Raw genomic sequence first — 26543 nt, 5'->3', positions numbered from 1 at the left:
CATCAATAAGGGTCGTTTGGACTGGTGCCAGGTGCCCACTAGAATAGTGGACAGCATAAGCCAGGCCAACTTCTCACACCTGAAGTGGACACCCTGCTGACATGAACCGATGGTAAGCAAAAAATAAAGCAATTGCACATGAAGCAACTAAAGGGGGTCAACACGCTGATTAAGGGATACACACTTGCACGAAAGAAATGCACATTGAGTCAAGGATTAGAAAAGCAAGTCTCGACGTTCGCTCGATATCCTGTGATTCAGTGCAAAATACCTTAATAAACGAGCTATGAACAGCGACGGGTGCTGAGGCTGAACAAATGCCACCTGATAAGCGTGGTGCGTGGTGTAGTTGTAAAGCACAAAACAACCAACAGGAGGAAGAAGGAGGCAGCTGCAGCTCGAGAAGAGGGAGCTAGTGTTTGCATTTGTGAAGAGCACTGCAGCTGTTCAGAACAACATGTAAAGAGTGCACAAACACTACAGAAAAATCCTTCAGAGAAAGGGTACCATAATCGACCAATTCTCTGAGGGAGGAGTAGGACACGAGAAGGTGGGACATATACCCACAAGAAACCATAGAGAAGAAGGCTTTTCAGAATGACACACACTTTAACCAATTAGCAGTGTGGGTGTGGCCAAAGCCTATAGGAGTGATTACAGCATGCCTCGCAGAGCAGTGCATGTGCTCTGCTGGGCTTGACCTAGAAAGAAAAATGCTGCCTGGTGTCCTTTTTTAAAAAAAATTCTTTTTTATTAACTTTTAAATAAACGATACAGGTCATATTAGCATTTGAATGAATAACACAGTTGTGCACAATATACCAGGGATATTTCACCGAGGGGGCCTCTCTGAGGAATGTCTGATCATAGGTGTCAATTTTCTCATTTTTCTTTCAGTGCCAGTTCAGTAGCTGGGGAGATATATATAGCTCACCTCGGTAAGTGTTCCATTTTCCCCATTTCTTATCCCATTTTTTAGGACACCTTCTATTTTTAAACACTTCTTTCTCTGCAATCATGCATTTGTCCATTTCTTTAGCCCATTCCCTCGAGGTCGGCACCTCAGCAGCTCCTCAGCGCATTGCTATGTTACGTTTGACCAGTGTGTTCCCCAAGGTGGCCCATTATTTTTGTTGTTGTGGTGAGATCAGTTGCATCCCATATGTTGAGAAGTCCCAATTTTGATGTTAATTGAATATCTTTGCCTGCCGCCATGTGCATGTGTCGTGTAGTTTCCTCCCAGAGTGGGGCTATGTAGGGCAATACCAGAGTTTATGATAGAATGTGGCCTCTTCCGCACAGCGGCGGAGGCAAAGTGCATCTGCTCTATGCCCAATCTTGTTGAGGGTGATCCCAGTTAAATAAGTTCTGTGTAAAATCTTGAGTTGGATAAGATGAAAATGTAGTGGGATAGCAGCTTCGCGTGGGAACATTAGTGTATTTTGCCATCGGCTTGCCATTTTTCTCAGAGACAGTGGAGTGGGTCAGGCAAATTGTTGCTCACTTTCCTATATATCAACGATATGGCTTTTTTCCCTAAGGGTTCTGATAATAATCCATCTTCCAAAGGGGACACCTCCTGTATCTCCCCTGGAGTGGGAATTGCTGCTGTCAGGGCCGGCCAGATTTGCAGGTATCGAAACACTTCCCCCCCCCCCCCCGTTTTCTTTTTTCAATTCAGAAAAGTTTAACATTTCCCCCTTCTTCCATAGGTCACCTCCGCTAGAAATACCAATGGTGTCCCATCTATCAAATCCTGGTTGGTTACAGTGAAAACTGACCTCTAATTCTGCCCATCTAAATTACATGAGTAGAATTATTGGTCTGCCTCCAAAGGCCCTCCCGAGTCTCTGGGAGTACCATAATGGCGTGGCTAGGGTCAAGGTATCCTGCCATCCAAGTTTTTTATTGGCCTGATGCCAGATGTCTATGGTTAGGGCAGTGGGACCAACATAACGGCCTTTCTTGGCTTTTGAATACAACGCCCCCTTGTATCCCTCCCTGCCCATCTGGTATCTGTCTAATTGATAAGCAGGTTCTCTCTGGGGATGGTATACCCTGTGATTAACAATCACTAGCTGTGATGCCCAATAGTAACGGCGCATATTGGGGACTGCAATTCCGCCATCGTACCAGCTTCCGGTTAATTTATGCATGGCTATATGAGGAGTCTTGCCATTCCAGAGGATTGCCCTAATTTCACTGTTTATATTTTGGAAATAAGTCTTGGGGACTTTAAAGGGGTTATTTTGGAGAATATATAAGAAACTAGGGAGTGCCAACATTTTGAAAAGGGCCGCTCGGCCCAACAGAGAAAGAGGCAGTGTCCTCCAGTGTCTCACGCGGTTTTGCAGTCTACTCAAGGGAGCCTCAAGATTTTTAATATAAAAGAGATTTGGATCCAGGGTTGGTGTCCTTTTTTAATTTAAATTATTAGCCCCTCAATGCACATTAAAGTGGATAGGGGCATTTGGCCCCCTTTCCCATGCCTTTAGTGAGCTCCGGGGACCCCTTCCCCAGGGGCAAATCCTAAAGGGCATTTGACCTCCGTCCCTGAACTAGTTAAGGCCCTGGGGACCCGATCCATGGGTTCCTACTCTCAAAAAGTGTCCTGTGGAGGGGAGGCAGCAGGCATAGTCCACATGATCTGCTGCTAGGCACACCCATGGACCCTCCCCCAGCTCACGTCACTTCTGTTTCCGGAGTCCAATGCAGAAATTTGTTTAATGCACATAAACAATCTTCCCCTGCACGCAGACACCCTTGCACTTGGGTGTAGCACCAGTGCATGGGGAAACGCAAGGCTGCACCATATTATTGTAAATATGGTGCAGCCTTACGTTTCTGCTCAGAAACCATACGAATTAGAGGCAATGGGGCGTGGCACTGATTTTTATTGCATTAAATGCAAGCCAGCATAATTCCAATTCTCTTTTTATTGCTACTCTCACCAGCATTGAATAATATAGAACACAATAAACATTAACGTTGTAATGTGCGGACCTTAGAAAGTCATAAGATGCGTTGGCCACGTTGCAGCTCTTTCAAACAGCAAAGTATACTCTTGTTTTTCTCTCTCTTTTTCAAAACATCCCTATTTCACCCATTAGGGAGGACAATAATCTATATTTGTGCTCTTTTCACTTGCTACCTCATGTCCACCTTTAGTTTTGTGTCTCCGGCACAACGGTGATGGATAGCCCATCTGCCAAAATAAAATCAGCCCATAGGATTTCATGGGATTTATAATTCGGCAGCAGGGATATAAGTCACAGTAACAAAGTAACATGTCCGCCGAGATCTAAATCAGGCCCTCTTTTTTTGTGCTCATCTCAAAATTAGACAAACATCGCCCCTATGTGGTGGACTGTCATAAGTGCCAGTGTTGAGAATTAAAGGCATAATTTAACTCCTGGCTGAGATCCCGTTTCTCTACCAGGGTGATGAATAAATTACTCCTCGCCATGACACAGATGCCACCTGCCAGATTTAGAAATGACGAACAAGCAGGTGGTCATTTTTAAAGCATTGCAAGGAACCACTGTCATAGCAGCTCCTGTCAATGCTCTTCACAGCTTGGTGCCAGGCACCAAACTGATTGCTTTTTTCTTTTCAAAAAGAAAATGCACCCCGCACCATGGACACCCTCTCCCATAAGGAGGGGAGCATTTTGCAGATTTCATTGTCCTTTACCAGCAGGGTTTTCTTGGCGGTGACGGGCAGTGAAAACTGACCTCTAATTCTGTCCATCTAAATTACATGAGTAGAATTACTGGTCTGCCTCCAAAGGCCCTTACTCCACTGGGCTGTCAGACGGGTTTAATCATGGCAGAGTAGTCTCGGCTGTGATTAAACCAAAGTGTGCCTGCATCTAAAATTGGCCAAGAATTAGATGAGTCCATAAGTGCCGGGGCCACCACCAGCAACTACCAGCTCAAGTTTAGTACTGCTGCATGTGTACTGTGTATGTTCTGTATTCAGGGATGTTTCAATGTGTCTACTGCTCTCCCTCTACTTAACATCTATGTCTCACCCCTTGGCCGCAATTGATTTTCCACATTAATGCAGAGCGCGGCTTATCGGAGCCATTTGCTTCTTCGGTTCCATTCTCACACCTCACTATCCGTGAGAAACACATGAGATGCAGGTCTCATCTCCAGGTCAACTTTATCATCCTTCCTTTCTAGTGCACATATTCATGTAGGTTGAAGTTTGACTCTGGTGCTCCCTTCTACACTGTGTTACCCCACATTGTGTGCGGGCAGGCCTTTTCCACAGGATAAATCTTGATTTCTCCAGGGGATTGAGGGATCGGGCTCTCGCATAGGATCAAGAGAACCAACATAACCTCATGTTTTTTGGTAGAGCTCTATCTCCTGCATTACGCTTTACACCGAACTACTATATGTCAGGCCATGAGTTTCTCTTGCATGACAGCAGCCATTTCCATATCACTAGCTGCCATTTACCTGTGACAGGACAGTGGGAGACAACCTTCCCACTCTTCTATTTGTTTTAAGCAATTGAAATGCTAAATGTAAAAATCTTTATTCAAATAATTTAATTTAGAGAAATGTATGCCTATTGTTGGGAAATCCACCTCTTCCCCGATGGTCTTTTACGTGTCTTCATTTCCATTAACTTCTGTCTCTTTAAGGTTCTTGATTGCAGAATCTGTTAAGGAAGTGGAAAGGTAACAAATAAGGCAGATTAGGTAAGCGTTTCCACTCTAAATTAAGGGGAGTTTTACAGAATAGACAGCATTCCTCCTCTGAGTACCAGGTGCTTTCACCTGAGGGGAAAAGGAAAGCTCTCCTCCTAAGACAAGCATCTTAAGCCAGATCCCTAACTGGGGCCTTTGCATCACTATTAGTAAACACTAAAAAATACATTGTCATCACTTCATTCTCCCAAATCTAAAGAACTAGATACATAACAATACCTACTTAAAAACTGCACATAAAGGACTCTACACTCCAAGGGCAACTAAGGTGTACTAAAAACCGTGTCACAAAAAGGGAGTAAAAAGTGCATGCCCACATATGGCGTCCACTACATTATTTTGCAAACCGGCCTATGTACTAATAGGTTGGTTTGCAAACTAAGGAATTGTAGTGCATCGCAGACCAACCTGCCTAATTATTTATTTTAATTAGGCAGTTGGCAATTTGCGACCAAATACCAATGGCTACTATCATAGGGATGGTCGCCTGCAAGGACCAGTAGAACATCATCCTGTTGACTGCTTTTCAATATTGAAAACTTTTTGTTTTTTACAGCAGGGCAATTTTCTTACAGGAATGTAGTAGTCATGCAACTTTAGAGACTCCAAAAATGGGTTTAGCGCATAGCAAATAAGTTATTAGCAGTCGCGAAAAGTCTGATTTTACAAATTGCACAGTTTGCGACCGCCACAAATTTAGTACATCTGGCCATGATGTCTTTTAGTGTAGCCTGCACACATTGTAATGTAGAGCTATGCAGTGCATCAACATATAAGGAAATTGTTCTGAAAGCAGGGAGAACCAAAGAAGATAATATGCAGCAACTGCTAGACTTTCACTGACCCGCAGGCCAATTAGAAACCAGTCTTCTATACAAAAAGCTGTTCAATACAATGAATACAGTGCTTGGAACACTAATACTTGGTTCATCACAGACTCAACTAACCTAGATCCCATTTCTCCCTCCCTCCCAGTCCCAGCCACTGCCCCCACCCGCTCACTGCCAACATGTTCCTACTGTCGAGAAAGGTGCATTTATCAATCCAAATTTTGTTGGTCAAATCTCTTGGGTTTGGAAGCCGCCTATCATTTGACATGTGGGTCACGACAAGGACAATTGTATTTGTTCAATAACATTTGCCTTTAGACATTTGAGAAACGTATTATCAATTTCACTTTGCAAAGACAAAAATGACTGCTCGCAGCCTTCAAACTTTAAGTCAAAACTCTCAAGTCTTCCAATGTACGCAACGAAAACATTTGGAACTCATTCTTCACTCATTCACCTCAATAATTTCTCGTAAAAATCTAAAACTCAGTGCCAGATTTAGATGTTAACAGTTGAGCCTTTCTTTACCCTGGTGGAGTTCCTGACAGCCAGATGTATAAATGGCTGCCAAGGTGGAGGGCACTTATAAAGCATTGGTACTAACCACTATCACGGCCGTTCTTGTCAATGCATTTCACTGTTTGTTGTAGGGCTCTGTTAACTTGAAAGGCCTTGTACTAAACAGTTTTTCTTTCTTTAGTTTCAAAAAGATAATGTCCCACCCCCGCCATGGAAGTTATCTCTGATGGGAATGGGGGCATTTTTTGTCTTTTACTGTCCCTCACCCCCAGGGTTTGCCTGGCAGTGGCGGATGGTAAAAGAACAGCAATATGTTTGTCAATCCTAATTAGGCGGGTGACCAATTATTTCACGGCTCTAATTCTGTTCGGCCATCAGAGCAGTTTGTTTATGGTAGTGATATAGTAGTCACCGCCAAACTTAAGGTCTGCCTGCATCGAAATCAGGAGAGCGAACCACTGTGTTGAAGGAGAGGGAACTCCATAACCGTTGCGATGGAATTCCTTCTCAACATATAAAGCAGGACTACTAATAAGAATAATATGTATCTTCCTCTGTTGCCCCACCCAAGAATAGGGCTGAATGAGCTTTGCAATATAGTCTATTACTGCTACTATGTTCCTACTGCTACTTCTGTAACTAACTATACCATAGTTAGTTCTTGTTTTCCTTGTTACCTGCGAAACAGTCCATTGTCGAAGTGGCTAGGTCTGTACCAATATGATTATACACTGAAAAGCACAATCTGGTTTTATAAACAAACTGCATATCACTGTCGCCTTTGTTCACATGGAGCTATTTCAACGCGGGCGGCGAGGAGGAGAGCGCCTTAGGGGTTCTCTGCCTCGCACTACGCTACCTGTATTGATGACTGTTGTACGCTGCTTTTAATTGTTTTATACCTGTGATTGGCATACCCGCACTTAAAATGTTTTACCTGCCAATATGCACATTTATCTTCGCCTGTGGGCCACTACTGATTCTCTTGTTGCCGCCACCTACTTCCTGGTTTCCCGATGTGCCATGAGGAGTCGCCATCTTGAGGAGTTGGCGTTCTAGCTCCTCGGGCACACGGGGCTATTTCAATGCGGGCTGCGTGGACGATCCGCTGGCGCACCGAAGGTGCGCCTAAGGCAAGCCCATATGCACTCGTCAGCGTCCCGGAAGCGGCCAGCGCCCTTTGCTATTAGACGGTGCTTCACGGCGGCTGAATTGAGGGCCCTTGATCATACTCCTCCCTTCCAGTTGGGAAATTGGGAGATGGCTGGGGATCTAAATAAGGCATGCGACTCCTGTGGCTTCAAGCTGTCCCAGGACCCAATTCTCCCTGTCTTTACTGGTGCCCTTGCAGGGCCCCTTCCCATTTGGGCCGGCCTCATTAACGCCCGGTCTCTTAGGAAACATCATGCTGAGGTCTTTGAGCTTCTTGATGACAGCTCCCTGGATCTGTTGTTTTTAACTGAATCCTGGTTGGACACTACTTTAGATCCAATGGTTACCCTGGCTACACCTATGGGCTATAAGATCGCCAGAGCTGATCTCCCGACAGGGAGAGGGGACGGAGTCGTTATTTTCTATAAAAATAAGTGGAATCTCCTCAAGGGGGATGTCTCTCAGTGGGGTGGATGCGAAGCTCTGGACTTTAGTATCCACTTTTCGGCCCACTTCACACTAGGGGGTTCTTTGATCTATAGGCCCCCTGGCCCAGCGGGGCCTTTTCTCCAGGCCTGGGGAGACATGGTTATTACTAGGGTGGTCAAATTCACTCACTATATGGTCTTGGGAGACCTTAACGTTCACTTGGATCAAGCAGAGAGAAAAGACACACTTGATCTGTTGGATATGTTACATCTAGCACATCTTGACCAACGTGTTAGCCTTACTACTCACCAAGCGGGACATATTCTCGACCCCATCTGCAACAACTTTCCTATCCTATTAGAGGACCCCTGCCCTGTTACATGGTCAGGTCATTTTTTATCTCACATTTCATGGGGGGTATTGAATCTCTAACCAATAAGGCGCTCAGGCCATACATCAGCATATCACAAAATTGACCCAGGTGAACTTTATACAGTTCTGGCAGTGACCAAACCAAGTTTGGGGGAGGAGCTTGAGGAATGTCTAGCGGGGTTCTCTAGCTGGGTATCTACTGCGGTAGCCAAAGTGGCCCCCTGTCGTCCAGCCAGGCTGGCACGGGAGTCACCATCCAAGCCATGGTTTAACCCTACTCTTAAAGCTATGAAGCATGACTGCAAGGTTCTAGAGCGGGCATGGCGGAGGAATGGCTACCGTTTGGGTGACAAGCAGAAGCTCAGAACTAAGCAGAAATTATATTATGAATCTGTTACGCTCGCTAAAGGGCAATTCCTCTCGGCCCGCATTAAATCAGCCAACAACAGCCCCAAGGACATTTTTGCTGTTGTTCAGAGCTTCATGTCCCCGATGGCTCAAGCAAGGGCGCCGCTATCCTCACCTTCTTGGTGTAACACCCTTTCCCGCTGGTTTAGAAATAAGATTCGGGCAATCCAAGCAGCATTTATTCCTTGCAATAGCACTATGGAAAGACCTTTGGAATGTCACTCTGATGGTTCAGTCGCCACCTGGGCCGTATTTAGTACAGTGGACCCATTGGAGTGTCATAAAATCCTGAAGGGGCTGAAGTCAGGTTCTCCTTCGGACCCCTGTCCAGCGTGGACACTGGTAGCAGTTGCTGAGGTTATCACCTCGGCGGTTAATACCATTATCAATCTGTCTCTCCAGAAAGGGGTGGTCCCGCAGCCATGGAAGGAGGCCAAGATCCTTCCTCTTCTAAAAAAGCCGTCGCTGGACACCCTCTGCCCAGGGAACTATCGACCTATCTCCCTCCTTCCTGCTGTGGCGAAGATGTGTGAGAAGGTGGTCAATAAGCAGCAGACGGAGTTTGTGGAGAGGGAAAAGCTTCTGCACCCTGCTCCATCGGAGATCAGGGCATCCCACAGCACAGAAACCGTGCTGGTGGAGGTGGCTGAAGCCATCCAGGAGTGCCTGGATGCCGGCGGGAGAGCAGCATTAATTTTGCTTGACCTCTCGGCGGCGTTCGACATGGTCCCACACGTACTTCTTCTCTCACGTCTGGCTAAGATCAGTCTGTCAGGAGTCGTGTGGGACTGGTTTTGGTCATTTCTGGACGGGCGTGCAGAGCAGGTCTGGATCCCACCAGCCTCCTCCTCCCCTCAATCCGTTACTACCGGGGTTCCACAGGGTTCCTCCCTTAGCCCCCTTCTGTTTAACATCTATGTGAGCCCGCTTATCTTTCTGGCGGAGGAGTTGGGGGCTAAGGTGAGGGCATATGCAGATGATACCCAGCTGCTTTTTACCTGGGATAAAGAGGCGGACACGGTATTACCGGTTCAACACTGCCTGTTTTCTATTTTCAAATGGCTGGCTGAGGCGCAGCTCAAATGCAATGAAGAAAAATCTGAGGTTTTGCTCTTTGGCAAATTCCCCCTTAATTTTAGAGAGCAGCTCTGGCCCCCTGAGTTTCCCTCACCCACCTCATCAGGGAATGCAGCAAAAAACTTGGGGGTTTGGTTTGACGAACGTCTTTCCTTTTCGACACACATCAATAAGTTGTCTGGATGTTGTTTTGGCTTGCTTAAAACCCTCATAAGATTGTTTCCCCTCCTCCCTCTTGCGCTGATCTTGTCTAGGTTGGACTATGCAAAAGCCCTCTATGCTAGTGTGCCTGGATACCTGCTGAAAAAACTGCAAGTGGTGCAGAATACAGCAGCTAGACTTTTGCTGGGCATCCCGGCTAGAATCAGTGGCCGGCAACAGCTACGCTTCCTTCATTGGCTCCCCATGTTGGAGCGAGTTAAATTGAAATCCTTGACTTTGGCCCGCCGCGCCCTGCATGGTTGTGGTCCTCTCTATTTACAGAGGCGTTTTTCCTTTTATGTTCCTGCACGTCCTTTGCTGTCCTCGTCCCTTTGCTATGCGCTGAACCCTCGCTTTAAGCTTCAGAGAACAGGGGGCAGTTCTTTAGCGGTGAAGGCGGCGGCTGCTTGGAACACCCTTCCTCTTGCTTTACGCACTATCCAGGACCCTGTTGTGTTCAGCAGGAAACTGAAAACTCATCTATTCTCCTGCTAGGATGCTATTTTCTTCACCCGATAGGCTCCGCGCTGGGATACTCATGAGTAGCTGTGCGCGCTACAAATTTATGTAAAATAACATATATATGAAGGCTTTTACAGTTTGCTACATCAGTTGCAATGTCACAAATGCATGTGCTCTGCAAACAAAGGGCCTGATTCACAAAGGTAAGCTTACACACTCCTATCTTTTTATGTGAAGAGTTCTCTGCCCCGACTGTGGAGTCTACACAGTCCTAAACTTACTATGAACTTGTAGGTTGTGAATACCAACAAAAAAGTTTACGTTTAACTTTGTGAATCAGGCCCTAACAGCAAATGCTACCATTTTCATTTCTACGCCAATCATAAGCGTGCTATCATTTTAGATTTACAAACGACTTTGATGAGGACATATAATGCAAACCTCGTCACCACTAACATGTACCCACTTCACCTCAACTAATATAATGCCTCTTCTGCACGTGTGCAAAATGCCAGATGTAGTCACAAAGTTAACACAGCTGTTTTACCACGGGTGATATTATGCGGCTGACTAAATGCATTAGCCCTTGTTATTTTTACTTCAAGGAATGACATTTTATTCACCCACCTTCTCCATTTTCACCACCGTGACAGATCAATTAGAATGTTCTGTTTTCCTGTACATGGTGATCATTTCCTGAAGGGATGTGTAGGATATTCATCTTTTTGTCGTGTTTGTACTGATTTTATATTCATGTTTTGGCTCTGGACATCTGACATTTAAACCTCTGGGCAACTATCCCTGAATAATTAGCTCACAGCTGCACAGGCACTTTTCTGAAAAATTAAAACAGTTTTGGTAATAAATAGGCAAACAACACGCGTGAGTGCACTAGGGTGGGACCCGTGTGTGAACAAAAAGGAACTCTGTGTTTTGCAACGGAAAGGTCAGATTTAATAGTTTAATAAGGGAGCTTTAGAGGTGCTGAAAGTTTTGCAAAGCTAAAGAATTTAAATCTGAAATTTAGGACGGTTCCTCAAAGCATTTGAAAAGGTAACATGTTATATTAAAACTATGTATTTATTAAACGTACACAATAGCCTCTTGGAGCTTTAGAGCTTACCACAGCCCACTAACAAATCTTAAAATAAAAATAGTATAATTTATCATTTAAAAAGCCAAGTTTTTAGTTGTTACTCAAAAATGAGTAGAGCAGCTTCATATCATATCATTAAGGATAGAGGCAATTCATTTGACATCTTGGCCACAGGAATAGAAAAAACCGTGTCACCATGGGAGGCAGATTTGGATCGAAGGGAAGGGAGAAAGAAGAAACTGTCAGAATGCAAGTTGGCCGAATGCAAGTTTCTTATGTGATGAAAGCAGGAAAATCTGTGGCTAAAAAGTAGACTGAAAGCACATGTTTTTTTGTGCTGCAGCAAGCTGGATTTTAAAGTGCATATTTTCTTCTTAAAATCATGTGTTAAACATTGGTTAGTAAAAAGTACGGCAACATCAACTGCTGTGATCATTTTTCATAACATTTCTTTATTATTTAAAAAATGGACATGTCCTTCAGAACATAAATTCCGCTGTCGTAGCCATACAGTAATTTTTCAGAATGGTATTTGACCATACCATGTTACCGAATGCACCTTTCACCAGACCCTGTTAGAAAATGAAAAACAGACAGAACATACAAAATAGGGAAGAAGAGAAAAGGAAGAAATCTAGTGTAAAAACCAATAAGAGATGTGTTCTTCACCCAACTCTTACTTTAACCCTGGACACTACCTCAGTACCTCATCTGAAAGATCAAATTGCATCTAAATGAGTGTCATCCAATGCTGTTCACCTCCATATATCTTATGCTTTCTAGAAATGAAACCATCCCAAGGATCTTCTAATTTTCTTCCTATTTGATCATTCAATGGGAAGACGATTTTTTTAATATGTCATATTCAACATGTCTTAAACAGGTTTACAAAATCACTGTCAGAGTGATTGTGCTTCTAACATACTGCCAGGGTCACAACCCTGCCACTTTCTAACTTATGGATGACCTGGGCTATCTGTGTATGATTTGGAAGTAGCCAAATTTCAGCCGAACTTTTAGAATGTATTTATTAAGTGTCTAAAGCAACTCCTTCCATTAAACATTTGGGAAGTCTTTTTGTAGTCTCCGCAACCACCAATGTTTTAGATCGTGAGCTACAGGAAGCCAGAGATTCTCACCCATTATGATTGTATGCAGTCCAGTCCTGACTTGTGTGTTCTCAAAATTCATAAATATTTACGAGATGCAGTGACAGATAGCCCTATCGTGGCCCTAGTACTTTTGTACGGCTATGAGTTAATTGATGAATTAACAAAATTTCCATAATTTGTGGGTGGGGAGGAGGAGGTTAGATAAGCCAAATTCCTATTGCTTTTTTTTCTATCTACACCCATTTTTTGAATGATTTAATCTACGGTAAGAATATTCAAGGGATTTAATAATGGGGTTTCTCTTTTCCAGTGTTTTGTGTCTTCTGTGTATATGGATCTCATTCCTCCTCCTCTACCCAACACAGCCCTTTCAATTCGGACCCAGCTCAGAGTTTTAATGTTAGCATGCATTATGTATTTTATCTGGGAGAGTTTGTATGCGAGCCAGTATGTTTCCATGTGAACTCATCCCAGTCCTCTGGATTCGAAGAGAAGGTAGTTTGGCGGCTTTTAATCGTGATCACGCCCATCCAGAAATAAAGGATTTTATTTTCCTATTCAGTGTGCTAAGTACACCTGCTGGAATTCATAAGAGGATCGTTGTAAATACATAGTGGAAACATGGGCTATGTTCATTTTATTGACTTGGATTTTACAGCCCATGAACAGTTGCAGCTTGGACTGGTTGACAAAGTTAGCCATCACTCTATCTAAGCGAGTGGAGTCATCCTCATATGCCCTACTCCCGTATTCACTAAAATTTCCAAATATTTCAGACATTAGCTCTTTTATCTCCATGGACTATTGTCTAAAGATACTATATTCATTGTTCTGGTCATGGGAAGAGCCTTGCATTTACCCCAATTGGTTCGATAGCCACAGAACTTTGAGAAAGTTGAACCGAGCACTGGTATGGAGGCGGCTGGGTCAGATAACGCTACCATCATATCATCTGCATAAAGTAATGCTTTATGTTCTCCTGCTGGTGTGTTAATCCCTCTTGTGTGTTTATTTTGCCGTATTGCCGCTGTGAATGGTTACTAGTATAAGTAACAGGGAGGACGTCTGATGGTGTCTGGTCCCTCTTTGGAGAGCACACGGGGCTTGAGTATATCCATTACAGGCCACTACGTCTGTTGAGTTTTTGAAAAAGCTCCTTCCCTTTCATCATAAATCCTGTACCTAATCCCATTCTTTCCACAACCCTCAATAGGTATTACCACTCCACTCTATCAAATGCTTTGTTTCAAGTGAGACCACCACTGTTTCATCAGTGTCATTGCAGCCCTGCCACAATATATATATATATATATTTTTTTATAAACTTTATTTTTGAATTTACAAATTACAAATACAAAGAAAGAAGCGTTTGGCATCAAATCAGTATATGTAGGCATATCATTGACATTATCATTGGCTTATAGGGCAAAAGGTGGCATCCCGGGAGGGAAATGTACAGTGGGGAAAAGAGAAAATCATTTACAATCATATCACAGTGAGGAAAGAATCCGGGCACATTATTAAAGTCCACTGCATACATTACTATGTTCAACTCTCCCGCCCCCATCGTGATTGGACTCCCAGCAATATCCAGCCTACTCCCCTTCTCGCTGTCGGTTGCCTCTTGCGAAGAGGCTCCCCCCTCTGCTAACCCAGAGTGACATGTGTCACGCCAAAGTAGTAGATCTTCTTGCAACTTCTCATCTCTTCTGGTAAGTTTCATGTGGACCTCTTCAGCTATGGACCATTCACGAAAGTCTTTGAGTCAGATGGGCACCTCTGGGGCCCTTTGCCCCATCCAAGTTATAGCTACCCTGCGCCTGCCGAGCACCAGCCTTAATTGTAAAAGCTTATATGGGAATTTCTTTTTCTTAGGCTTCGGGACCAGCGCCAACAAATAATACAAGGGTTCAGGCGTCATCCGAATGCCAGTGGCTGCTACAATCCTTCCCACCACCTCTATCCAGAACTGCCGGACCATTGGACAATCCCATGCCAAGTGTAAGAAACCCGCCTTCTCCGCGGCACATCTAGGCCAGCTATCTCCCCTGTCACTAGAGATATGTTTTAGGGACACCGGGGTTAAATAAGTTCGGTGTAGGAAGTTGAAATGCGTTAACCTAAACCTGGCGTTTCATGACACTGAGCGTGTGAGGGAACCTATGCATGCCCATTGTGTAGCATCTAGTTGGATTGCAAGGTCCCTTTCCCAGGCCGCCTGAGACGGAGGTACTGGGGGGGGGTTGAGTCCTGTTTCATCGCTTTTTACAAGAGTGAAATCAACTTGAGGCCGGCACCGCAGGAGAGTATGATATCTAATGTGTGTCAGTGGTGGGATGTCCGGGTACTGCGGCCAGGTGACCTTCCCCGCATCCTGAATTCCTCTGAAATGTAGGAATTGGCCCTGTCCAAGGCCAAAATTCTGATCTGCCTGCTCATAAGTGATGAAGGTCTCGTTGGGAAAGAGATCGGCAAGAACCTCACATCTACCCTCCCTCCAAGGTTGAAAAGACATGTATTTCCCCATATCTATGAAGGGGACCAGAATCCAGATCGGGAGCTCCCTGTGAAAGGGTGACCTTCTCAATAAACCGCTGCCATATAGCGGCTGTGTGCCTTACAATATAAGGAAGAGGCGTGTTCGACCCCCTGCCCTGCATCAGAGCTTATTGCAGCATCGGAGTGTCTACCCTCCCGGAGAGGAGGCATTTCTCCCAATTATCCACGTCGGAAAACCAGCGTGCCGCAGGTTGTAGCTGCGTCGCGTAATAGTACAGGTCGAAGCGTGGAGCTTTCAGACCGCCCTCCTCATTGCTACAAACAATAGTGTTGAGAGATACCCTACTGTGTCGGCCCGCCCAAAGCAGCGATGTAAGTAAGGTATTGAGAGTTTTGAGAACTCGTGGCGACAACGGAAATAGTGAGTTCTGAAGTATGTACAGCGTCGTAGGAAGCATCACCATCTTCGAGATAGCAAACCTGCCCATCAATGAAAGTGGGAGGGTATTCCAAAATGACACCGACCGCAGCAACGAAGCAATTGTACGGTCTACATTCTGGGTTATCGACTGTGCATCCGCCGGGGCCACCTGTATCCCAAGTAGCGAAACCCTTGCCGCTCCCTTTGCAGCCCGAGGTCTGAGAGGTCCTCCAGGAGCACTGAAGCCAGCCCCGCCAGCGGGAAGATCAGGGACTTACTGTGGTTAAGTCATAATCCAGAGACCTCCCCAAACCGATCTAGCTTGTGCAGCAGTGCCGGCAGGGCATCCTGAGGAAAGGCCAAATAAAATAAGGCGCCCTCAGCATAGAGGGAGATAATATGCCTCGTGTTCCCTACTCTAATTCCCCAGTCTTCCATAGTGGTCCGGACCCGGATCACGAAGGGCTCTATGGCCAGGGCGAACAATAAGGGTGAGAGAGGACACCCCTGGCGTGTACCCCTTCCCAATTGCCACTCTTCTGACCTCGCGCCCCTTAGTTTTACTTTATCGCGGGGAGCCGTATAGAGGATGCAAATCCATTGACAAAAGTTAGGGCCCAACCCCACAGCACGTAGGACCTCAAGAAGGTATCCCCAGTCCACCGTGTCGAACGCCTTGGCGAGGTCAATAGATACTAATACCAAGTGTTCATCTCGGTCCCGCACCACATGTAGAATGTGGTTCAGCCGTCGCAAATTCATAGCTGTGTTACGTCCTGGTATGAAGCCACATAGGTCCTCATGGACCAAGTGAGTTATGTACGGCGCTAATCGAGAGGCCAAGAGTTTGCAAAGGATTTTAACATCTGTGTTTATCATCGTGAGCGGACGATACGATGAGGGCTCATGGGCGTCCCCACCCGGTTTTAGAATCATACATATTTCCCCCTGTGTCATGCTAGGAGGGAGATCTCTGCGCTCAAATGCCTCAAGATAAACCTGCAACAAGAGTCGACGAAATGTACCCATGAACGACTGATAAAATTCAGGGGGGAACCCATCACTCCCCGGAGATTTAGCTTGTGGTAGGTGTTGCAAGGCAGATTGTACCTCACCCAGCGTTAGGGGCTTGTCAAGTTCCTTCTGAGCCTGCTCAGGTATGGATCGTAAGGTCAAGTCACGGAGGTAAGGGAGATAGAAGGCCTCGCTAATTGCGGGGTCTCCGGTATAAACCAACTTGAGGACCCGTAGTAGTCCCACCTCGAGTGCACCAAGTTTCCCATGGGCTCCTGAAGAGCCACGATCGCGGCAGGTGCGCATGCCCGGCGGAGAATCCAGGCGAAAAGGCAGCCCAATTTATCTCCTTCCCTATGAAGGCTTTGTCTATACTGTGTAAGGGTGTATTTGTCGAGCCTGTCCCAAATGTCATGAATGCATTCCTGAATGCCATGTTTCCCCTCCTTCTCCGTTGTGTTAGATGCCTCTGATGTCTGTACCTCCAAGAGGTGGCGTTCCTCCTCAAAAACAGCTCTCGCTGGAGCTACTTTCGAACCCCACAGGTGAGGCTTTTGCATGCTCCTCTCGCCAACGCTTTCAGGGCTCCCCACTTCGTGGCCTGTGACAAATCCGACCCGCCCCAGTTTAAGTCTACATAGTCAGTTATGACTGTATCAAGGTGATGTTTTCCTACATGGTCCTTAAGGATCTCCGCCGGCAACCTCCAAGTTCACGGGCGATGCAACAGCCCCCCCCAGCTAACTACACATGCTACAGGGGAGTGATCAGATAGAAATCACGCCTGGTTGGTCACCTCAAGGGACATGTCTGCATCCGGATTTGCAAGTAAGACCCTATCTAAGCGACTACGTATTATGAGTGGATGAGAACCAGGTGTACACTTTCTGGGTTGGATGTGTTTGGCACCATACATCGTGGGCTCCTACATTCCCCATGACCTCTCAGAGCTTCATTATCATCCTCGGCTTCGTGCCAGTACGAGGTGGGAACCTATCCAGGACGGGGTCTAGGACACAATTAAAATACCCCAACCAGAGTAGTGGCACCTCCAGTTCTGATACCAGAACCTCCTGCAGAGAAATTAAAGAAGTCCGGGTCATCGGTGTTTGGAGCATAAGTGTTCATTATGACCACATCCCTTCCATCTAGTTTAGCTTTAAGGAGCAGATATCTTCCATGGATGTCGGCCTCCACATATTGTGTGGCAAATGGAACCCCAGGGGCCACCCACACAAGGAACCCTCTGCAATAAAAGAAGATAACGAAGAATGGAAAACCTGTCCCGACATTCCTTCACCAATTTCGGTGCCCCTTCATACGTGAGGTGAGTTTCTTGGAGGCCTGCTATCAAAACCTGATGCCTTCGGAGAAAGAAGAGGACCCTGTAGCTCTTGGTGCATGTTCCCAGCCCCCTCACATTCCAGCTTAAAACTTTAAACCCCATGTACGGTGTGGTATCCAATCCCTGTGCTTAACTAAGCCCTGTGCCCTAAATGCGATACATACAAGGCCTGAACAAAACCAACAACCCCCCCCTGAAACACCCTCCTGCAAGCAATTCACTGTCAACAAAACATGCAGAATTCCCTTCCCATGCTGGTGCTAAGACGTGCACGTCCTATTAGCCCAAATGGGCCAGAACTGTCCTACAAAATAAGAAGAAAACCACCCACCCCCAGGTCAGCTCCCGACTCAACCAGCCGCCCAATGGCATAATGCAAAATCCCAAACCGCCCACGTATGGATCCGTGGCCTGTCATGGTCGAATGATATATAAACCCCTCCAAAGGATTGCATCAACATTCTATTACAACAAGCAGTTCTCCCAAGTGCCGGTGCTGTGACAGTCACTAGTCCACTCAAGTCTTCCACCCCAACAATAGGAGAAAAGACAAAGAGAGAAAAGAACAAAAAAGGATATCATCTTCAGGACAGTGCTATTTTGAGTGTCAGTGGGTCCAAGACCATCTTCAGTACCACATGAGTGGTCGACAGAAGCGTTTCAGGTACCAGGTTCTCTTCAGGAGTCTCTGTCACAGTCGGTGGGGAAGGGTTGTCGGAGTCCGATGATTCAACACGCAGGGCACCGTCGTCTCCCACCGTGATCCGCTGTCTCTCCGCTTGAGTTACGCCCGCTAGTTGACTCCTACGTCTGACCCTGCGGCTCCCAGGAGGTCTGATCCCCTGTGCTAGCGTTGGAGGAGGACCTCTCCAATAATCTCAAGACATTCCCATACCTCCTCCGGAAAGTCAAAGAAATGGGCCTTCCCATTCATTATTACCTTGAGTTTCGTAGGGTACAGTAACATGTACTGTAGGTGGAGTTCGCACAGCTTCTGCTTGATGCCGAGAAAGGATTTCCTTTGTTCCTGCACCTTGCGGGTATAGTCCGGATAAATGGACACCTTGGCATTGTTGAAAGTAAGGTAATCCACATTTTGTAAAGCACGAACCATCACCCGTTAGGGCCTCTAGGCACTGGGGGCCGTCGGGAAGATTAACCAAGCTTCTGCCCAGAGTTACATGGTGCTGGGCTAATCTGCCGCAGGCCCCGGGGATCGAACCGTGATCCTCAGATTCCGGAGTCAGTCACCCTGGCCGCGGCGCCACACCTCTTCTCTTGCTGCTTTCAGTATACAATCTCTGTCCCGATAGTTCAGTATTTTGGCAATGATGAACCTGAGGGGAGCCCCCGGCGGTGGCAGAGGGACCAGCGCCCTGTGGGCTCTTTCTACCACAAAGACCTCTGACAGTCCTGAAGGGCATAATCTAGTACGTATCCAGTTCTCCAGAAATCGCTCTGCATTAACTTGTTCCGAGCGCTCCGGGATGCCCTGGACCCTGATGTTACTTCAACGGGTCTGCCCTTCTGCCTCCTCAGCTCATCACTCAAGTGCTTCGGTGGTGCTGGTGAGCTGAGATACCTGTTGCTTCAGAGAGGTGACCTTCCCTTGTAGCTGGACGATGTACCCGTCCACCGTGGAGACCTTATCCGCCACCTTCCGCAAATCTGCTCGCAGGAGATTTACATCGATGGAGACTGTCTCAATTTGTATTTCATGGGCATATGGGACCCCTGTATTGCCTCCAGGAGCTCGGCTCATGATGGCTCAGCTGAGACATCTCCCACCCCATCCTGTCCCATCTGACGAGTGATTCGCTGTGGGGCCAGACGTTGCGTAGTATATTGTGTGATGGTGTTGGAGTTGGAGGCACGAGGCAGCCTGTCCTTGCCCATGATGTAGCTAGACAAGCGCAAGGGGGCTGTACCCCCACCCAGCAACTCCAGGGAGCACAGGACCGCCGCGTCCAGAGAGAGGGTTTGGCAGGCAGTCTAGCAATGATCTTAGCGCAGCTCACCTCAAGGTTGTCACCCGTGCGCTGTGGTCCAGGCAGGTATGTGCAGGCCGGAGCCCCCGCCGCGCACCTGGACAACAATATCCTCTTCACAGCTGTGCCCGGCCAGGCCGTCCGTATGTATGTTGCATGGGGGAGCTCGGCACCCACTCGACCCCCGGAGAGGGCAGGCAGAAAAGGGATGGATCCAGACGGGTGTTTCCCCACGTGTGGCAAAGGCAGGGCTTTAAGTGGGCCGGGTCTGTCCGGGTCTGAGCACCGGCAGTTATTTTTAGAGAGCCTCGAAACGGGTCTCTATCGGGCTCTATTTTCGGGCCAGAATTCGTTTTTTAAAATATATTTTAGGACTGTAAATATAACAGTTATGGCATGTTTAGGGATAAATCAATTTAATACTAATGAAAATCGAATAGCGCCTAGAAACGTGCAGGGAATGTTAGTGCAGCAGTCAGTGCTCTAGAGGGGCAATCAGGAGAATGTGTCTGCTATGCACAGTGTCTCCGACTCCAACAGCACAGCAAACCCTGTCCCATCCTTCACCTCTGGCTCTACTAAGGCCCTGTATTTCGCACCTCATTTAGCAGCGCCGCCCACCCCCCATATAATCAATCACGGCTGTGCATCACCCAGGCGGGCAACTAGAGCCACATTTCGGGGTGGGGGGAGGGCTGGAAAATATTTCGGGGGGGGGCTAATTCTTCCAACCACGGACAGAGTGGCTGTAAGAAGGGGTGAACACACAACAGACCCTAATTTACATGTAAATGGTCTTTTAAAGACCTGTTAAGTACTCGAGTGCGGCCGCAATTAGACGGTTGCCAGCCCAGGAAGCTGTCTCCGCTGGGCTGACACACACGACAGGGGGTGGGGGCGCTGAAGCCCCGTGGGCCCAATGGGTGTTGCGCGCCTGGCCTCACCTCGACGACGGGGCTTTTATCCCTGCTGATGACACAAGCACCGCCGCACGCAGAGCGTGGCTCCGGGACCTTTTATGCTCAAATAGAATTTATGTTAAGATTCATTAATGTACATGAAAATGTTTTTGCGCGACCTCCAGGCAGGAATCGTTAGTGCTACAAAAAGGGAGATTCACAGCCTTTAATTTCCTTCCAGGCTTCTATCCCCTTAAGTGTCTCACAAAGGGTTTGTGGGCTCAGTTTCCCACACTGTGTCCTTCTGCCTGGCTGGAAAGAGTGCCCTACACTGTGCTCCAGATGGAGGGCAGCGAAAACATGGGTCAGAGTGAACACGTCATGCTAGGTGAGCTGCCTTGTAGGAGGAAGTGAAATCCTTTGAAGAAAAAGTTATCCAAAGGTAGGATAATTGGAGGGGTTTTCATAGGCACACAATGCTAGTTATCTTGATTTAGACCACGCCCCGGCAGGGATAGGCCCCACCCCTTTAAGAGGTTTGCCCCGCCCCTTTTAGAGCACCCCCAGGTTTTTTTTCACACTTAAAGCCCTGGGCAAAGGGTAAATCTTCTGCGTCCAGGCAGCCTCTGCACTATAGAACCTCCTCCACTCCCAGCAGCGTACCCCCCCAGTATCTCCCAAAGCTAGAAGCCCCCTAGGCACCAACAGGGAAGTCCAGGATGTCTCCACACAGAGGGTGGGGCGGGCAATGTGACGTGCCCCAAGACTTCAATGCCATAGGACCAGCCGGTCCGAGGGCAGACCCCCCAGGCAGCCACCGCGAGCTCAACTCCTTTAAGACCCCTGTCCAGGATCGTTCCACAGCCCAGCCCCCGAGCCACTGCACACTCCAGGGCCAGTGGGAGAGGCTGCCTGCCCACAGAGCAGTGAGAGGGCTCCAACAGTGGCATGCAGCCCGGTTACAGTCTCCAGCGCCCCCGGATCAGGCGATGGAAGGCTTGATCCCCAGGCTCATCCCAGGGAGATCCTAGGTGCTCCGCAATGCCCCCAGTGAGGCCGCCCAGCTCCCCAAGGCTCAGCAGTAATGGCCGGCGCCGCAGAGTCCAGGAGGCCCCTGATGGCAGAGGGCGCCTCCCCGGCAGTCTCTGATTTTTATTTTGTAAACATATTTTATTCAGTTACATCAATTCAGGTAGCATCAATACAGTGGGATTGAAGAGTGGTCATCTCATTGCTGATAACATTAGTCTACAATCATAGTTATTGGTCATATATTGCCATTCACAGCTTCTCACCATGTATGTCCCGCTTCTCATAGGGGACCTATAGCCTTCAATCCCATCCGAGTTTCCAGGTGAGCTATGCTCTATGTCCTTGCGCCGGGAATTCGGCATCCCACTTGTCCGTTCCAGTCCTCATACATAACAAACTCAGTGAACACTAAACTAACAAAACTTGCCATCTCCTCTCCCCCCTCGTCCCTTAGCCATCCCCCCCTCCCTCAGGTATGTCGCTCCATCATCTGGTTCTCATTAGAAAGTAGCATCTAGTCATGCTGGATATCGGACTCCATAAATCAAGTAGGAAAGTATCCAAAGAGGGGACGCTAACATGTGGTCTCCTGGTCTATCTGCTTAGGTAGGGCAAGTGTTTCAAACCCCACGGATAGTTCTCCTCAGTTAAGGGGTGGTTCTTCGTCATCAGTCTAGTGCTTGAGTAAGTCCACTAGTGCTATCCATGCCCTTGCCGTGTCTAGCATGTTTTCATTGCTTGTTCTCTGGGCCATTTGTAATCTAAAAATCCCTTCACAGTTAGCCCCCTTTGTGAATTCTTGTCGCCACCTTGAGATGTTAGGTGCACTTGTCGCCTTCCAGTGGCTGGTAATTTCTCTCTTAGCCAGGACAAGTCCAAGGTCTATGAATTTGCTGGTAAGTTTATTGCGGGCAGTGTGAAGGAACCAGTGTAGTAAGCAATACCTTGGAATCAGTGTGCTGTCCCGATCCAATATCTCTCCCAGTGTAGTCGATACTGCTCACCAGAACCCCTGCAGCAATGGGCATTCCCAAAACATATGCAGAAATTCAGCGTTTTCTAATTTACACATTGGGCAGGCTGTTCGGGCCCCAAAGTATTCATTAATTTTGTGCGGGGTGAGATATGCTCTATGGAGGACAGAGAATTGGATTCATTGGAATCGCGCATTTCTGGAGCATTTTCCATGCTCCTTCTACCAGTGCTTCCCATGGCTTCTCCGCTATGGGTGTCCCAAGGTCTGTTTCCCATTTGACATGCAGCCTATCGAGGGGATGCCTGATCTCCTGGTTGAGGCGTCTGTATAGGCAGGTGACCGCCTTGACCGTCCCGGCCGCTGACACATCATATTGGCATGATAAAGAAGTTGGTGGTACCACCATCCCCTTCTTCCAATGCTTACGAATGGCTGCCGTCAGCGCGGCATGTAAGAGGAAGTCCTGCCTAGGGAGCTCGAATCTCTCTAATAAGTCATTAAAGGGTAGAAGGGTATTGTCCTCATAAAGGTCCCCAATAGTAGAGACCCCTGCCTCTTGCCAGCCCCGCAGACCCTGCCAGTCCCCCCATGTGGTAATGCTTCGCAAACTAGTAACGGAATCTCATGCGCATATGGGGGACCCTGTTTAGTTCTTTTACTAGCCTGGTTCCAAACTTGTCGCACCACCCACAGATCCCTCTGGGTCTCTCTTTCTCCTAAGGGGAGCCATAGCAGCACTCGCGAGAGCTTTCGGAGGTCCGGGTCCATGCCCTCATGGTCTCCCCGGCAGTCTCGGATGTTGCTGGGCAGGGAAGAGGGACTCGACTCCCCCAGGGCCCGCGCACAACCCCAGCCAGCAAAGCACAATCGAGCCGGCAGAACGGGATCCACCACCCTGCGGATCCCAAGCCGGCGCAGGTCTCGTCAGCGAGCTCACCCGCTGTGGGCGCCGGCGTCCCGCTTGGCCTCTCCAGGATCGCCCAACTCCTTACTTCCAGTAGCGAAGCCGAGATCAGGAATGTCTAGGACGCCCCCGGTGGCAGGGGGGGCCTATCCGGCAGTCACGAACGTCGCCGGGCACAAACAAAAGATCCGTTGTCCCCAAGGCCGACGCAGTGCAGGCCCCGTCCCCGGCCTCGCGTAGCTGCAGGCAACCGGGTTAGCAGGCACAAAGCCGCTGCGGCCGCTCCCAGGCACCACCATCATCTCGCTCTCCCCCAATGTGCCTCCGCAGCATTTAATAATCCAGCAGCACAAAGGGGACCACCGTGGGCGGCTTTGGGCAGGATGATGCAGGATTTGATGGCTGGCCGGTCGGGAGTCGAAGGAGCTCACGTCCTGTCGGCCATGCTGCTTGGCCACGCCCCCACCACAATATATTTGATGGTGTTCTTAAATATTTTGTGCAAGAGTGATGCTGTGCGATTCCCCTCCTGAATGGGTGGATCAGGTATGGTATTACCAATTTAAGTTCACTAACCCAAATTTTGGAGAGTATCTTTATGTCCACATGAGTAATGAGGTTGAGTTGTAACTCGCACAATTAAGTGGGTCCTTATCAGGTTTGAGGATTAAGGAACCCTGGCCATGTTATTTCTCTAGTGGTTCTATGCCTTCTGCTTTCTCTTCTAATGTTTTGCCCTAAAAGGGCACCAGCGTTAGCTTGTTCACTTAAAACACTTCAAATGGAAAGTCATGTACCTTCGGCCTTGCTTGAGGGTAAATCAAATATTAACATATGAATCTCTGCTGCTGTGATTTCTCCCTTTAATATTGTGCTTGGTTCTGCAATAACTTTGGTAGTCTTAGAGATGACACACATTCTTGGTGCTCCCTCAAAGTAACATTATGTTCTGATAAATACAGGTTTTTGTAAAGCAATGTAAGCCATCCACGATCTCTGTGGGGGGAAATAATCAAGTTTCCATTGTGGTACAGCAAAGCTGGGATTGCATTCTTGGCTTCCATCTGTTTGCACTGTTAAGCCAGCAATCAGCAAACATTCTTTCATCTCCCATAGTGTGGTTACTTGATGCAGAAGAGAGGTGCTCTGCTTTATATGTTTACAGTGTGTTAAAGTCAAATTTTGCTTTGATTAGTCACCATAATAATTCTTGCTGGGATGTCTTTATCCAGGTTATGTTGCATGTACTGTGTTTTCTCCCTGTTGGACCTAGCCCTTTCTGCAGCGTCATCCCCAAACCTTGTGCCTTCCTCCTCTCCTTTTTCTGACCTCTTTTTGTTGGCTTTAGGATTCTGGGCACTTTACCACTGTTAACCATTACTAAAGTGAATATGCTATCTCTCCAAAATGTGGTAACATTGGCTTATCGACAATTAGCATATTTCATTTACTTTTAAGCCCCTAGTAAAGTGCTCAGGGCCTGTAAAATAAATACTACTAGTAGGCCTGCAGCACTGATTGATCAACCCAATTAAGTAGCCCTTTAAACATGTCTCAGGCCTGCCATTGCAGAGCCTGTCCATGCAGTTTTAAACTGCAATTTTGACATGGCAGATTAGCCTACTTGCCAGGCCCAAATCTTTCATTTTATAACATATAAGTCACCCCTAAGGTAGGCCCTGGGCAGCCTTATGGGCAGGGTGCAGTGCATTTCAAAGGTAGGAATGTACTTTTGAGATTTCCATGTCCTGTAAGTGAAAACTTGCCAGATTCGTTTTTCACTACTGCAAGGTCTATTTCTCCCATAGGTTAATATTGGTATTGCAGTAAACCATCTTTTAAGTGTAATTTCCAATTGGGAAAAGATAGAGATTTGGTGTTTGGTGTCTCTGGATTCACAATTTAAAATCACAACTTATGGTGAAGTCAGAAAATGCCACTTTTACAAAGTTACTACTTAAAAATTGGGCAGCCCAATATACCCTTGAAGGCTTGGGTAGAACTTATTGTCAGGTAAAAGTGCCTACAAGGGATTTATTTTATACATAGTTCTGTTAGAAATTAAACAGAACTATGTATGAAAGAAATCCCTTGTAGGCACCTTTAACTGACAAAAAAACTTTTACAAAGTTGGCATTTTCTTACTTCAACAATTCTATGCCTCTGGTTGTCTCTGAATGCACGTCTGGGTTGGGTGACAATTGGGCTTTGTGCATTTCCTCCAGACAGTCACAAAGAAAGGGAGCTGGTGTGTGACATTTGCATCTTGATGGTCCACCCCCAGGCTGATGAGCCTTCCTGAAGTAGCTTGGGAGGGAGGAGCTGACACTTGCACCTGAATAGGGCTGTGCCTGTCCCAACAAAAAGAGCTGCATACACCAATCGAGTGAGCCTGATGCCAGTTCAGGAAAGGCAGGGACCTTTGTATCTTCAAAGACGTCTTTGAAGTCTCCCCCACTTCAAAGGTACAACTGGGTATAAGCACCAGGTCCCTGACACCACTACATCTTTGCTGGAACTAAGGACATTCTGCCTCGAAGAAGAGCTGTTGTGCTGCAGGAGGGACTGCCACTTTACTACTTGCTTGGCTGTGTTGACCTGCTACCTACTGCTTCTTGCCTGGCAGTAAGAACAACTGCACCTGTTCTCTACATCCTTGAACCCAAGTTTCTTCAAGGGCTTGCTGGAATGCCCCTTTTTCTTGAAATCTCACGGCCATCAAAGACTTCCTTCTACTCTGCTTCAGCTGCTGGACTCTGCCATCTGTGAGACTACTCTTGCCTGAGGTGCCCCTCTAATCCTGGGCCTCAAAAGGGGGTTCTGCAGCTGTTTTGCTCCAAAACTCCACTGTGCCGATCAGAACCGACGCACTACCCTTCGACGACGATGCAGGGCTGATTGGAAGACATCCCTGCATGGCTCAGCAACGATGTGGGACCCAACTGCAGATTTCAATGATGATGCAGCACCAATCCAAGGTCCAGACTGCGAGACTCGACTTAGACGCATCGACCCGGCTGCGTGAATAAGAACTGACGCATCGTACTTTCAACACCAACTCTTTGCTCCATTCCAGGTACTTTG

The 26543-nt window shown here is 47.3% G+C and overlaps 1 long non-coding RNA gene across 1 annotated transcript in view; it reads right to left on the bottom strand.

Annotated features, from left to right (window-relative positions):
- Window positions 1–4545: 4545 nt before the first annotated feature.
- The window catches only part of LOC144823113 (uncharacterized), a 161188-nt gene continuing 139190 nt past the window's right edge, over window positions 4546–26543 (bottom strand). Inside the window, exon 3 of the long non-coding RNA XR_013608737.1 lies at window positions 4546–4674. This is a non-coding gene — a long non-coding RNA (uncharacterized LOC144823113). The remainder of the gene's footprint in view (window positions 4675–26543) is intronic.

Source organism: Lissotriton helveticus, chromosome 3_1 (assembly GCF_964261635.1).
Source record: "Lissotriton helveticus chromosome 3_1, aLisHel1.1, whole genome shotgun sequence".
In the NCBI taxonomy this organism is placed as follows: Eukaryota; Metazoa; Chordata; class Amphibia; order Caudata; family Salamandridae; genus Lissotriton; species Lissotriton helveticus.
This window is presented reverse-complemented; position numbering and strand designations above follow the sequence as displayed.